Raw genomic sequence first — 15,606 nt, forward strand, 5'->3', positions numbered from 1 at the left:
AGTATATCATCATCATCACCATTTATTTATATAGCGCCACTAATTCCGCAGCGCTGTACAGAGAACTCACTCACATCAGTCCCTGCCCCATTGGAGCTTACAGTCTAAATCCGTAACACACAGGCAGACTAGGGTCAATAATTTGTTAGCAGCCAATTAACCTACCAGTATGTTTTTGGAGTGTGGGAGGAAACCAGAGCACCTGGAGGAAACCCACGCAAACACGGGGAGAACATACAAACTCCTCACAGATAAGGTCATGGTCGGGAATTGAACTCATGACCACAGTGCTGTGAGGCAGAAGTGCTAACCACTGAGCCATCGTGCAGTATATTAGGATAAGGATGTAAAAGTAGTGGAAATGAATGAATAGGGGGGGGGGGGGTTAGTTATGTGTTACAAGTTTGGATGTTTCTCTCTCCACCTTACACAGGTGAATCTGTATACCTGAAAACAGTGCTTTTATAGGGGCAGTTCCAAAACCCAGAATAAATGGAGCCCTGTAGGAGTATTCTTATGTGAAGGGGGACAAATGGAAATGTATTACACCCCACATAGTCTGCAGTTTGTAAACAATGTTTATTGTCATACATCCCCGCACCCCAATCATTGATAATCATTCCTTCTGCTTTCCTCGTGATAAAACTAACTACGCCCCCTATCTACGCAGCCATGACTCTGGTGGCGACTGTCCTACATAACCAGGGACTGCCGGGGCATATGGGTAAGGCCATAGTTGTCCTTCCTCTTTGGAAATGGGCCCATATAGAGTTCTTTAATGTGGTGGATTAAACCCTGTGGACTCTGGGTAGAGATAACGTCACCACACTCCATGTGTCTCACTCTGAATTCCATAATATGTACTGTGGGCCCTTCCTGGACCTTAATTGTCATCAGGAAATACAGCAACCCCTTCACCTATGATATATATTCCATATATTCAACAATGAACATTCATCATCATCACCATTTATTTATATAGCGCCACTGATTCCACAGCAATGTACAGAGAACTCACTCACATTAGTCCCTGCCCCATTGGGCCCCAGAACTGTGAGGCAGAAGTGCTAACCACTAAGCCACCGTGCTGCCCACATTAAGAACATATCCCCATGTTCATTGGAACATGGGCTGAGCTCCACACTCCAAGGTCATTCTTACACAACTGAGCTTGGATGGGCAGCTCCTAAACACCCCCCATTATAATTTGCCACAGCAGTGTCCCTATTTTATCAGGTCTGCCTCTTTCAACAGGCCCTGGTGACATCACGCACTGTGACATCACGCACTTGACATCATAGTGAGTGACCACACTGCCCAGGGACAGTGCAGAGAGGCAGCTCAGAGAGAGCGAAGAAGTCAAACACACAGCTGTGTTTTTCATAAGTCTCTCTATTGAAAGCTGTTTACAGGAGTTATGAGGTGAGGTCTAATTGTGAAGGTGCATGTGATAAGTATGAGAGAACCTGTTAATGTTTAGAGCACAGCACAGAGTATATCAGGAGATGAGTGATGTGTGAGGACAGGACTGCATGTGACAGGGGCAGTGACATGATGTGTGGATGGGAATGGAGGCAGCAGGAAGCCACAGACTGAAAGTTATATAGTAGAAGGAGCAGGTGTCCCAGCAGCACAGAGTATTTAATTAGATGATTTTGTGGAAGTTGTGGGAGGCAGTGACCTGTCCTCTCCCTGATAATAATATATAGCCCACTGCCCAGTGTAGATTCTCCTTTCCTGTATGTAAGTTTAAATATTTGTTTTATTTTATGTTGCACATTTTAAACTGCATTGAATGTGAATAATTAAATGTAAATATTCCATCATTCGCTCTTTACAGAGATGATTTCTATTACGTGCTGTTTCTGAACCCTGCTATCATCTTATCGCAAAGGGGAAACATTTGTATTATCAGCAAACATTAAAGTGAAAACGCCACAAAAAGCTAAAATTATATTATAATAAAAGAAAAAAATTAAACGTACCTGCACTCACCCAATCTGGTGCGTCCTGTGATGCCTGTAACGGCTGAAACAGGAAATCCCTTATTATTGTCGGGGTGGGATATTTTTTTCAAAGTTCTAGTGGTGTTGTCAAGGGCCCTCTCCCCATAGTTGTCACACTCACAACCTGTAACTGATTGTTATTTGTACCATGGATCCCGTTTCCTGTTGCTCACCGATCGGACTATGCCTGGCTGTTTGTCTGGCACTGGTGTATATTAAATAAGCAGGTAAATAAGAATGTATTCTCTACTTGTCTATCCAGGTCGAATAATGATGAGCTTGAGACCCTGTGGAAACAACTGGGGGAGAGTCGGCAAGTGGAGGCAGAAGAACTGTGGATCAAGCAGCAGTTGGTATGACAACTATCTATAACCATTTGTATACATACAAACATACACGTACAGAGGTAATCACAACACGGTGTGGTCATGCCAGGCTGAGGGGCGTGTGACGGTCTCTGGGGCCGTGCTAAGCGCTTCTGAAGCATTAGGCTGTCTCCAATTCCCCTTCTCTAACAAACCCCCCAACTTGTCTGGGGACAAACGTGCCGACTGGTGGAATGGCGGCACAGTGGCGTCAATTCGTGACTGTCCCACCTAAATCAGGACATCTGGGAGGTATGATTGGAATATGGCCATTGTGATACTATGAACCATGTGTGTGACATGTCATTGTGCATGATCCCACGCTATATCTTCATGTGTAGCCTCCAGCTTTCAGGAGCGCTTTATATATTTATATATATACATATATATATATATATATATATATATATATATATATAGCGGCAACATATACACATTACTCTTACGGAGACTATATACATTCACATCAGTTCCTGCTCCGACATCCGCGTGGCAGTGGGACACTAAAAGGTTAATATCCCTCACCATGCGAACGGCTGGAAACTGACTCACAGTACAGATTCAGTTTCCTACTATTCACATTATAGACGGGATTAATAATGTGATGCCCACTGTCTGTACTGAAAAATAAAAGTACGGAAAGTGTGACATACATTTATCTGTCTCTCTCTCACTCTCTGTCACTCTCTCTCTTTCTCCATCTCTATCTCTCTCTCTCTCACCCTCTGTCTCTCTCTCACCCTCTGTCTCTCTCTCTCTCTCTCTCTCCCTCTGTCTCTCTCTCACCCTCTGTCTCTCTCTCTCTCTCTCTCCCTCTGTCTCTCTCTCACCCTGTCTCTCTCTCACCCTCTGTCTCTCTCGCCCTCTGTCACTCTCTCTCTCTGTCTCTCTTTCTCTCTTATTTCTCTCTCACACTCTAAAACTGACCTTATATCTGCATTATTCCCTGGACAGGAGAGAAAATGCGACATCCTTGAAGGAAGAGAGGAGCTGCTATCAAGCCTGGTCAGTCCATCATTATATCACTTAATATTCCAATGTGATGATAGTCACAGCCGTGGTGCATTCTCTCCTCGCAAGTGTCCCATAAGACCAAAACTGAAGCTTTGTCCACACACTTTATTACTGTAGTATATACAGCAATCACCGTGGGTGTATTATATACCCAGCAATCACCCTGGGTGTATTATATACCCAGCAATCACCCCGGGTGTATTATATACCCAGCAATCACCCCAGGTGTATTATATACCCAGCAATCATCCCGGGTGTATTATATACCCAGTAATCACCCTGGGTGTATTATATACCCAGCAATCACCCCGGGTGTATTATATACCCAGCAATCACCCCGGGTGTATTATATACCCAGTAATCACCCCGGGTGTATTATATACCCAGCAATCACCCCGGGTGTATTATATACCCAGCAATCACCCCGGGTGTATTATATACCCAGCAATCACCCCGGGTGTATTATATACCCAGTAATCACCCTGGGTGTATTATATACCCAGCAATCACCCCGGGTGTATTATATACCCAGCAATCACCCCGGGTGTATTATATACCCAGCAATCACCCCGGGTGTATTATATACCCAGCAATCACCCCGGGTGTATTATATACCCAGCAATCACCCCAGGTGTATTATATACCCAGCAATCACCCCGGGTGTATTATATACCCAGCAATCACCCCGGGTGTATTATATACCCAGCAATCACCGTGGGTGTATTATATACCCAGCAATCACCGTGGGTGTATTATATACCCAGCAATCACCCCGGGTGTATTATATACCCAGCAATCACCCTGGGTGTATTATATACCCAGCAATCACCCCGGGTGTATTATATACCCAGTAATCACCGTGGGTGTATTATATACCAGACTTGCCAACTCTCCCGAAATATCCGGGAGACTCCCGCATTTTGCGAGAGTCTCCCGGGCTCCCGGGCGAGTGTGGCAATCCCCCGCATCTGGATAATTCTGCCCACTTCCTAGTGAAGTGGGCAGAATTAAGTCCCAAACGCCGCGATTCCCGGTGAATCGCGGCGTTTGGCCCCGCCCCCCGCTGTCAAATGACGCATTTTGCGTCATCACGTCATGGGGGCAGGTCCAAAATGACGTCACTTGGAGCCCCGCCCCCCCGTCACGCCCACCTCCTCTGCAGGCTCCCGGATTTCACCAACAGAAAGTTGGTAAGTATGTTATATACGCAGCAATCACCCCGGGTGTATTATATACCCAGCAATCACCCCGGGTGTATTATATACCCAGCAATCACCCCGGGTGTATTATATACCCAGCAATCACCCCGGGTGTATTATATACCCAGTAATCACCCCGGGTGTATTATATACCCAGCAATCACCCCGGGTGTATTATATACCCAGCAATCACCCCAGGTGTATTATATACCCAGCAATCACCCTGGGTGTATTATATACCCAGTAATCACCCCGGGTGTATTATATACCCAGTAATCACCCCGGGTGTATTATATACCCAGCAATCACCCCGGGTGTATTATATACCCAGTAATCACCCCGGGTGTATTATATACCCAGTAATCACCCCGGGTGTATTATATACCAAGCAATCACCCCGGGTGTATTATATACCCAGCAATCACCCCGGGTGTATTATATACCCAGCAATCACCCCGGGTGTATTATATACCCAGCAATCACCCCGGGTGTATTATATACCCAGCAATCACCCCGGGTGTATTATATACCTAGCTATCACCCCGGGTGTATTATATACCCAGCAATCACCCCGGGTGTATTATATACCCAGCAATCACCCCGGGTGTATTATATACCTAGCAATCACCCCGGGTGTATTCATATAAACACATCAAGTAGTAATATCTCCCAATTTCATAGAACATAAACACTCTCAACCATACTTGCCTACTTTTTAAATCTGTAATCCAGGAGATCCAGAGTACAGATCATGTGACTGAGGGTAGCAGGAGGCGTTGCGACGTCGCTACGTCACTATAGCCCCGCCCCTACTAGAAAATACAGAAATTCAAGGCCCGGGAGGTTTGCCTACTCTTCCGAGAGCTTGGGAGGACTCCACGAAATTTGGGAGCCTCCCGGAAAATTTCGGGAGAGTAGACAACTAACTATGCTCTCAACCCAGAGCTTTATTTATCTCTTTTGAAGGTCTTCCACAGTAGTTTGCATGGAGACGCTCTGTTCTCTGGATTATTGCCCCAGTGTCCTAACTGCTATTGTATCAGGGCCCATCGTTCTCGTTATCCTACAAGACAGTGCGCTGAATCTGTCTCCTCTATCTAATGCCCACATTGGGCCTTACTAGCATAAAAAAGTCATAATTTCTGGAATAAATGGCTGCAGTGATTTATAAGTAGATATTTATATAATATCACATCAGAATATGCTACAGAACTCCAGATATAATAATAGTTGTACAGTAAAATTCTACAGTAAAACAGTGTTACAGTAAAATTGGTCAAATTCTGTCATTTGTTTAATAAAATAGAGGACATCCAGGTGGTCTTACGTTTACTCCGTCCAAAAAATCCCCTACGTAGTCTTCTGTTTGCCAAATAATGTTATACAGTGACAGGGAACGATCCGCACTTATTCTGTTCATTTATAGTCTGATTTATGGTACAAATCAAAGCCTCCTAGAAACTTGGACACAGCGGCGCAGCAACATAACCGTACCCTGCAAATAAGCCCCTTTGTGCGAGGAGAGGGCACTACACAATGTGTTACACAAATATACAATATGGTGTGCGCTACGTATTCATATACTCAGATCTAAATGTAATTCTCTCTATATTGCAGCTCAGCAGCTACATGAGGGAGAATGATCTCCTGAAGAATAGGCTCACCAGGCTGCGGCTGCTGGCCACAGAGCAGGAGGTACAGTATAACAGTTACTATAAAGAGGTGGCGCTCAGGTGGTGGCTTTGCTTACATTACCCGTGGTGCCGTCACTTCAGAGCTGAGGGTACATTTTACACGGCACTCAGTTCATAGGTGCAGAGAGAACATGACACAGCTGTGTGACCAGTAAATAACATGGACTCATGTATGTAGTAACTGATAGCCGAGCGGGATGGAGGAGCAGGTGCTTTGCTGCCGGAAATATTTTATTGTGTTTATTACATGTGTGCCCAGTGTAAAGTGTACAGACATGTAAATGTGTAATGTATTTATGTATAAACAGTAGGAGAAGTGGCGATATGGCGATACCCCCATATACACCCCACATCCACCTCTGTGTATAACACTTATGGATTCCACTCACCCAGTGGTCCAGTAGAGATCTGGGGGGCCCAGTGTAGATGGTGCTAGACATCAGGGACAAAATAATGTCAGTCTGAGTGAGAGATATTCTGCTCCATCTATAAGATCCAGCTGTGTCCTGGGACCAACAATTTACCATTTATTCCATCTCCTGTCTACCTGCGTTCAGCTACCCTGCAGTACCAATCCAATGTAAACGGTCAGAAGGTTTTAGCAACCAGCAAAGAGGTGCTGCAGCAGCTACACCCCCGAGAAGTGTAAGCGGCTCCTGGTAGGCTGGTGATGGAGCTTGGTGGTGACAGTGATTACCCACCTAAAACACGGGATACGTTTAGTTTAGTTTGGCCAATGGGGAAACTAGAATTAGTCAGTGACAACAAGTTGCTGAAAACCAGCAAAAATTATAAAGCGTAAAGGAGGACGGGGCGTCACAGCACAGACAGGGACTTGTCGCTTAAAGTTTTTGTGTAATCAATGGCAAAACGTTTTTCATAGTCTGGATTGGTTGTCCCACAATAGGTCCACGTTCCAGTATCTGATATATCAGATATAGAGATCATACTGGATGTCTGACCTGAGTGATATTTATATGGTTGTAATCCTGCATAATATCAGAGTGGGTTCTTGTTTCATGTTCTATATAAGTTGCTGCTAAATGAACTCTTCAAGACAAATTTCTAGACCAAATCAAAATATATATTTTTTTTATTAAGACCAATTTGTTAATTTTTCCATTAAATTATTTTCTCTCGTTCTGCTGTAAAATGTATAGTAACCTGGTAATAACCTGCGGGGACAGACTGTGGCCGGCTTATCCGAGTCCCATGGAACTTGTCCTAAAGATTTGTTGTGTATAATTTATTTCACTCTGTGTCTCTTTCCCTAGATTATCAACAGGAACCTGCGGGAGTGGCAGCCGCAGCCAGAAGCACCTTCTCTGTTAGTATCTATATGGTTTATTCCATGTACACATACATTCTATACGGTTCTAAAGAGGAACATTTGTGTATATAATCAGTGCTGTCCATACTGCAATAGAAATATCAGGAAGTCTTTAAGTCCTGTACTGGTGACTCCAGACAGGCTCTGTCTATACTGTTCTATTAATTGCATTCAGGCTCTGTCTGTAATTTTCTTAAAACTCCAGAAATATCTATTATATACTGTTAAATTGTTGCTCATCCTACATTAAAAAAATCGTATAAGAGAAACCTCCAGATAGGAACTATGACCATGGACTGTGTCAGTAACTCTTGTGAATAGAAGACATAAGTTTAAATAATAATATTTTCTGGTCCTTCAGGATGAAACCTGTGGAGGAGGCTGCGGAAGATCCTGCAGAGATTGTGATGGCTGAACTGGTGAGTCCATGTCATCAGCCCCTTCCTCTATGTTATATAAAGTGACATCATATTTACTGTCAGCAGTAAGACATTTGTACCTGCCACCTCTGTCACAGGTCATCTTTTGTTACTACTAAACATCTTCTATCAGAAAGAAAGGTTCCCATCCCAGGAGAGGGACAGATAGCTAAGACGCTCAGTGTGCTAATAACATACATGCTCTGACCCTACCTCACCAGGTCTCCTGCACCACACCAGAGCTCTCACTAGTATAGTGCATTGACGTGGAGCAGGAGGCCAGCAATGGCAGTGATTAGCATGATACCTGGTGGTTACAGTCATTACCATGAGGAAGACTTCTCTTTCTTTTCCCTACAGGCTGTAAGCTCTCTAAGCTGGGCGTACATTGCAGCAAGACCACCATCAACAAAATTGTGGCCAAGATCCAGGCACTCTGGCCAAGCAGCCAGTTTACCTCTGGCTTACACTAGGGTCTGTTAGTACAGTTGGGTGATGACCAGACACACCTAACTATGCAGGATATTGAACTAGTTGATTTCAATTGGATTATTAGCAAATAATCTGCTGTTTATTTTGGGGCAACTTGCTGCAATATGGGACCAAATGGTCAATATCGTAGCATGGCCGGCCAACTCTGACTTCCCTAACTTCAGTGGCTGATCTTGTGTCGTACTCCTCATAATCCCACCACTGATTTTCCTTTAGGAGCGGCAACTGCAGATGAAAAGTGCTGTAAAACGTAAAGAGCAGAAAAGGAGCAGCATTGCAGGACTGAGGTAAATTATTCTCCTATTATTATTTCAAAATGATTGCAACTGTTCATCGCTATAACATAGTTTCTCTTTCAGATTGCTATTTAACATCATATGCAATCTCATGCGCTGGTCCTGCAAGCTGCTGCTCCTGTCTGGCATTCTGCTCCTGCTCTTCTATGTGCTCCTGCAGACATGCGCGCCCGTTACCACCAACTGCAGGAGCTGCACAAGAGGGATGATGGAGACTATGGAATTAATCCTGAGGCCCTACCTTGCTATCAAGGTTGAGGGCCCAGTTCCCATATAATAGCTTGTCCCATCAGGAGAAAGGGTGCAGGCTCCTCTACCTGGTTGGTCTACTCCTTGTCCCCCAGTCCATACGGTGTAGATGTCCTGCTGCAAGGAGGCAGTGACCAACAGGAGAGGTTGTCGCTCTCTGTAGAGACCCATTCGTTCCAGCTCCAGCTGGGACGTATGGATCTCTACAGAGAGTGACGACCTCTCCTGTTGGTCACTGCTTCCTTGCAGCAGGACATCTACACCGTATCAGATGACTAAGGTAAGAACTGGACCTGTGAGTCAGACCAACCGGGTAGAAGACCCAGCACCCTATACTTTCTGCACCTCCCTCTAAAACATCTGCACCAGCATAGGAGATCCATACCATCTGCAGGAGCTCGCACAGGAGATCCATACCATCTGCAGGAGCTCACACAGGAGATCCATACCATCTTCAGGAGCAGGAGATCCATACCATCCGCAGGAGCTCGCACAGGAGATCCATACCATCTGCAGGAGCTCGCACAGGAGATCCATACCATCTTCAGGAGCTCGCACAGGAGATCCATAACATCTGCAGGAGCTCGCAATAAACCCATTGAACCAGAGTCTAGTACTGTTTCTTTCATACTGTCATTTATTGTTACAATGTCTAATTAAATATATAGATATACATTTCTTTAAAGAAGTTCCTCTCACCAATCATTAACCAGCGCTACAGCTAGAAGCAGGCTCCCACTAGAGCAGGGGGGGGGGGGGCAATGAGCATGGAGACCCCCTCTCATAATGTGAACCAATACCACCCTACTCTTTTTTTATTATTATTTTTTTTTATTTCCGAGGTACATGACTCGGAATCACCCGGTGCAGTGCAAACTGTGCTGGGGAATTGGGACTTTGGACCCTTCCCAAAAGGGAAAGGGCCCTGTGCCTCCCCATCCTGTAGAAGCCAAAAGGCCCCAGAGAGGGAAAAAAAGGGAGATCTTCAGTCCCTCCTTTGCTGAAGCTAGGCAGGGCCCCTTTATATCACCGACATAAAAGGCTCCCTCCAAAAGGAGGGAGCCTCAGATGACTTGGGGAAAGAGGGTCGCCCATAAGATCCTATACCCAAACCCCTACCAAATGTGGCAAAAACAAAGACACATAATCAAAAGAGTGCTTGGTACCAAGTGTAATAAATAAATAAATAAATAAGTGCCATAAGGCCCCAGCCTTTCGGACGGAAATATAAAAATGATGCTTGCACTCGGCCAACAGGCTAGGGCGAAAAAAATGGTGCTGCCTGAAAATTAAAGGTGCAGAGGGCCTTACTCTGTGCACAGGTGCCTCTTTCTCCACAATGCATTTTTGGGCATGTAGCAACTCGGGCTCCAGGCAGCCGGCCTCTTGGCCAGAGGACCAGGTGACGGCCCATCGCCTACAGGGGGGTGTCTTTAAGCCCCACTGCATCCATGGGCATGTACACCTACTCTTAGCCAAAAGGCCAAGAAGCACCTGTGTACCTGCTCGTTAATGCAAATATCTAATCAGCCAATCATGTGGCAGCAACACAATCATAAAAGCATGCAGACAGGCTGAAAAGGTTCAGTTGTTGTTCAGACCAAACACCAAAATGGGGAAGAAAAGTGATCCAAGTGAATTTGATCGTGGAATGATTGTTGATGCCAGACCGGGTGGTTTGATCATCTCAGAAAGTGCTGATCCCCTCTGGAGTTTACAGAGAACGGTGCGCAATGGTTCAAGCTGACAGGGAGGCGTCAGTAACTCAAATAACCAATGTGTTATAGCGGTGGTAGGCAGAGGGGCATGTCTGACTGCACAGCGCGTAGAGCCTGGAAATGCATGGGCTGCAGCAGCAGAAAACCGCACTGGGTTCAACTCCTGTCAGCTAAAAACCCTTTGATGAACAAGCCCGGTTATAATTGTAATAACAAAATATCACATTGCATAATGGCTAACAGTACAGAGAGAACAGTTTTATATGTAAATTATATGCACAAAAGGGCAATCATGTGAAATCAAACTTCATCAAGACCTCCTAGTATATGTTTAGCCAGTGCTTTCATTGTAATGTAGATCGCTGTATAACGATGGACTGTACTTAATAACGTGGTTGACCAGACAAGAGGTGTTTTCTTTCATCCATGCTACTTTCCAAAGGGGAACATCAAGCGTCGACCCTTTTTTATATGTTTCCGATTAAACAATACTGAGTAACTTATAAAACCTGGGAGAACCAACCTTCTCTATTTAAGTAGCTTTTACTGTCACATCATTTATACGTTTCCTGCGGCCAGAAATCGATGCGCTCTGAGAGTTGAGGTGGAACAAGAACATTTCAAACTCGTTTTATTGCTAGGAGCTTTAGCAAGTCTGTGCCGGTAATTGCTCTTCATTGGGGAGTTCTTACAGATGATCGAAATCCCCCCAAATCATGAAACATTGTTTAAAAGATGCAGAGTGAAAATTGTATATTTATTTTATAATGCTATTTGTAAATTATACTAATCAGGACCCATATATACCATCCATGTGTGTCTGTTATATACAGTGTTATATAAAAGTGTTCACCCCCTCCCCCACTCTTCCCATTTTATTTTATTTTCTTCTCTTATATTATGTAATCAAAATGAATTTATATGGTAATTCTTAACACCGATCTAAATACATTTGACAAATATAAAATACATCTCTAAAGCTTTAGTTTAAATAATTGCAAAAAAAAATGACTGGTTGCATATATATTTACACCCTTATTTTTATACTTGGTAGAAACTCATTTAGCAGGAATTAAAGCCGTGAGTATATTTGGGCAGTCTTCTACCTGCTTTGCACACCAAGAAACTGCAATTTTCGCCAATTCTGCTTTGTCATTTTCGGTTACAAGAGGACCCTTGGTGGGAAATTTTCAAACCATTCCACAGATTGGGAATGTGACTTAGCTTTGACCAGGCTACTCTGGATCAATGATTTGCTCGGTATTTAAGTCACTCCAATGTGGCATTTGCTGTACGCTTCGGCTCACTGACCGGCTGTTGACTGCAGCATTTTTTCCTGCAAGATTTGGCTACATCTTAGTCCACTCATTTTGCCCTCGATTTTATCAAGTTTTCCAGTCCTTGATGCAGAGGAAAAATCCCATAACATTATACCACCAGCATGATTCAATGTAGGGATCGTTCTTTTGGAATCACGTGCTGCGTTAGATTTCTGCCTAGCATTGAAGCCAAACGTTCAATCTTGGTCTCATCAGGACAGATAATCTTTCTCCACTTGGTATAAAGATCTTCCCCATGCTTTCAGACAAATTCTAGGCAAGATTTCATGTAGCCAGGCTACTGTTGTCCTATGGATAGTTTCTATCAACTCTGCAATGGAAATCTAAACTGACAGAGCTGCCAGGCTCCTCTTGGTGGGTACCCTGACAAGTGCCCTTCTCGGAGGGATATTCAGTTTTGTTCTAGACAAATTCACAGTTGTGCCACATTATCTTAATTTCTTTATGATGGATGTGATAGTGCTCTGGAGGATGGTAAACAGTTTGGAAATCTCATTATAACCTTCTTCTGACCAGTGCTGATCATTAACATGTTCTATTTGAATTTTCTTTGAACTTCATGATGAAGCTTTGACCAACTGTAGGACCTCTCACAGACACGTGTGTTTATTTTCAGATTACATGAAACACTAATTGTACACAGGTGGGATCCAATTACTTATGTGACCTCTGAAGACAACTGATTACAGCAGGGTTTACTTGGGCAAAATGCTCAAACAATCGTTGTCTGTTTTATATTTATAATTACTTAAGAAAAATGTTTAGCTATTTTGTTTTGGCATTGTGGACTGTTATGTTTTTATCAGTGGGAGGGATTCTGGGATAAATCCATTATGATTCTATGATGTTAGAAAGTAAAATGTGTAAAAATCTCAAAGTGGTAAATACTTTTAATAGGCAAAAAGAGATGGCAAAATAGGAAAAATGAATATCATGTGTTTTCCCCTGTGATCATTTTACGACACCATTTACATTTCAAATTCCCCCTCCAAATGCTGCACTTGCCCCTCTTCTTCAAGGATACTGGTCATGCATACTGCAGATACCCCAGACTGTTTGTGACTATTACACTGTTTCAATGTGAGCATATGTCTGCGACTCTCTAAAGTTAGTCTAGTCTGTGGATTATGGCAGATTCCAGGGGACTTGGGTTGTGGAAGTGAAGCTTGGGAAGGAAGACTGTTTTCAGTACAGAGGAATGCAGTTGTCCAGGGTATTCCATCTCCTATGGTCAGTAATGTGGATAAAAATGAAGCATCTAAATTGATAGCTGTGATTCAGGTCCAATCAGGTGCCTCATTCAATGCACACCTTAGGTTTGAGTCATTAAGGAACGTATCCCGCAAATGGGTGCTATCGTCAGCAGAAAATACCCTGCGCTTGCCCAGACCCGGACGGTATGCAATAGAACGCAGCCACGTCCAAGTCACCTCTGAGTGCAAAGACACTTACTACAGCCACTGATTTAGGGGAGGGAACAGGGTGGGGAATGGGCGAACTCACGTAGGCAATATACAGTAAGGGTGTTCTCGTAAGTCATGTCCAAGACAAACTCAGGTGCACACAGAAGTACGCTGGTTTTCTGCTGTATCTCTTGCTCCAACTAGGGGGCTAGTTTAAGTTCCGAATACTAGTGCGGACGGCTGAGTACTCCCAGTTCTGAGCTGGTGTAAAATTAAAATTCTTTTGCAGAGTGGGAAAGGCCGCACCTGGCAAGGGACGCACCTCATTACAATCATTTCAAATCTCGTTCATGCGCTGCTCTACAAAATGAGGTGCATCGTTGTACCTACTCTGTGACGCGCCAGGAACCGAACGCCCTGACTCCACCAAACGCCTCCCCGTTGTGTGCAGATGTCAATTCCTCTATAACTGTGACCGTTCTGCCCTGCAAACCTATAACATTAACTGAGACTGCAGCTGTAAAAACCACTGTGGTTCCAGAGCTGCATTTGTGCCGCCGAATCTTCAATTTACCCATCGTAAATCAAGAGGTGATGGCTGGAAACTAAAATATAGTATATTTATCTAACTCACATTTTCACAAACCATCCGACACCCATTTCACCTGCTACAGAATAGTCTGCCCCCAACTGCGGTTCCCTGTGTTAAATTAATTCATTAATGTTAAGAAAGACATCTACCATAAACATTTGTATATGATTTGTGTACATTATAAAAGACAAATATTTTAATTTTAAGCATTATTAGATTATTAGAGCTACCAAAGTAAATACCATTTATATTTTATATCTGCACCAAGAAAGTTGGCATTTTGAAAATAATAATAGTTTTTGTTCTATTGCCCCCTAAACATTGCTGCCTGCGACAGCTGCCCCAGTTTGCCTCCCCCTATGTACCCCCCAATCTTTAATAAATGTCATTATATCAGGACAGGGACCAAGAATTGGGCAAGAAATTGGGCAAGAAATTGACCAGCGAGAGGATGGGAGTATTTATAAAAATATTCAGAGGACATTAACTTTTCAGTATATTTTCTACCCAGAAAATAATGTGGATCTTGGAGGGGAAAACACAGTAAGCTGCGTATTACACCTGTAATAATGCAGTTTAGCAAAACATCAATGTTATAATGCAGTTACATCACAGATTACAGCATACTTGCCTACTTTCGGCAAGTGTAGTCCGGGAGAGGGGTGTGACTAGAGGGCAGGAGGGGGCTAAACACGTCAGGAAACTATGGACTACAGCGGCACAGGCTCACCAAAACTGGACATTTGAAGACTGGAAAAACATTGCCTGATCTGCCGAATGTCGATTTCTGCTCCTACATGTAGATGGTATCCATCCCGCATGTGTCAGTGGTACCCTGGCTGGATATGATTTATATATTATGCTAAATGTTTTCTATGTTATTTTTAATTAATATAATTTTATTACTACTTTTTTTTAAAAAAAGAAATGTTCTGTCTCCTGACATATAGGAGCTTCTTGCAGAAACGGACGATTATTATGTGATTCAGCAACACTTCAGCTGTAAGTATAATCTAAATATATAGGAATTGATGGCCTAAACCATTGAAATTTGGAATGATACTTTTAGTCCATGATGTATACACGCTGCAGGAGAATGTGGCTGCGATGTGTTTATAGCAGATTCTTTAGCAAAAAAAATTCACAATGGACTCAACACACATTTCACTATGCAGAATATATTTTATCTACTCATCTGAACATGTTGCCCATCATGACTATGAACAACCTGTACTCTCATATGGATGAAAACACTTAGACGCATATATATGTGGCAGTAAGTGAGGTTAACCTTACCTGCAAGTAAGATGCCACATCCCAGGCCGACCAATGAGGAAGGAAGGGGAGTGCCTGGAGATCTGTCTATATAAGTACTAGCATGTCACATGTCCTTTCTCATTTACTGCTCAAGATCCCACCCATCCATGCCCTTTATGGACCACCCTGCTTCCGTGGCGTATGAGTTTTAAGCTGGTTCCTCCCCACGCCA

At 43.6% G+C, this 15,606-nt stretch overlaps 1 protein-coding gene and 1 long non-coding RNA gene across 2 annotated transcripts in view; one reads left to right on the forward strand and one right to left on the reverse strand.

Annotated features, from left to right (window-relative positions):
• LRTM2 (leucine rich repeat transmembrane protein 2) overlaps nt 1-15,606 on the reverse strand; it is a 733,960-nt gene that overhangs the window by 367,392 nt on the left and 350,962 nt on the right. The gene's annotated exons all lie outside the window — the stretch shown is intronic.
• LOC142150327 (uncharacterized) lies at nt 6,218-8,802 on the forward strand. Its single transcript, XR_012691085.1, has 4 exons — nt 6,218-6,279; nt 7,553-7,605; nt 7,970-8,027; nt 8,736-8,802. It is a non-coding gene; the product is annotated as an uncharacterized LOC142150327 (long non-coding RNA).

This window comes from Mixophyes fleayi, chromosome 4 (assembly GCF_038048845.1).
Source record: "Mixophyes fleayi isolate aMixFle1 chromosome 4, aMixFle1.hap1, whole genome shotgun sequence".
Taxonomy (NCBI): Eukaryota; Metazoa; Chordata; class Amphibia; order Anura; family Limnodynastidae; genus Mixophyes; species Mixophyes fleayi.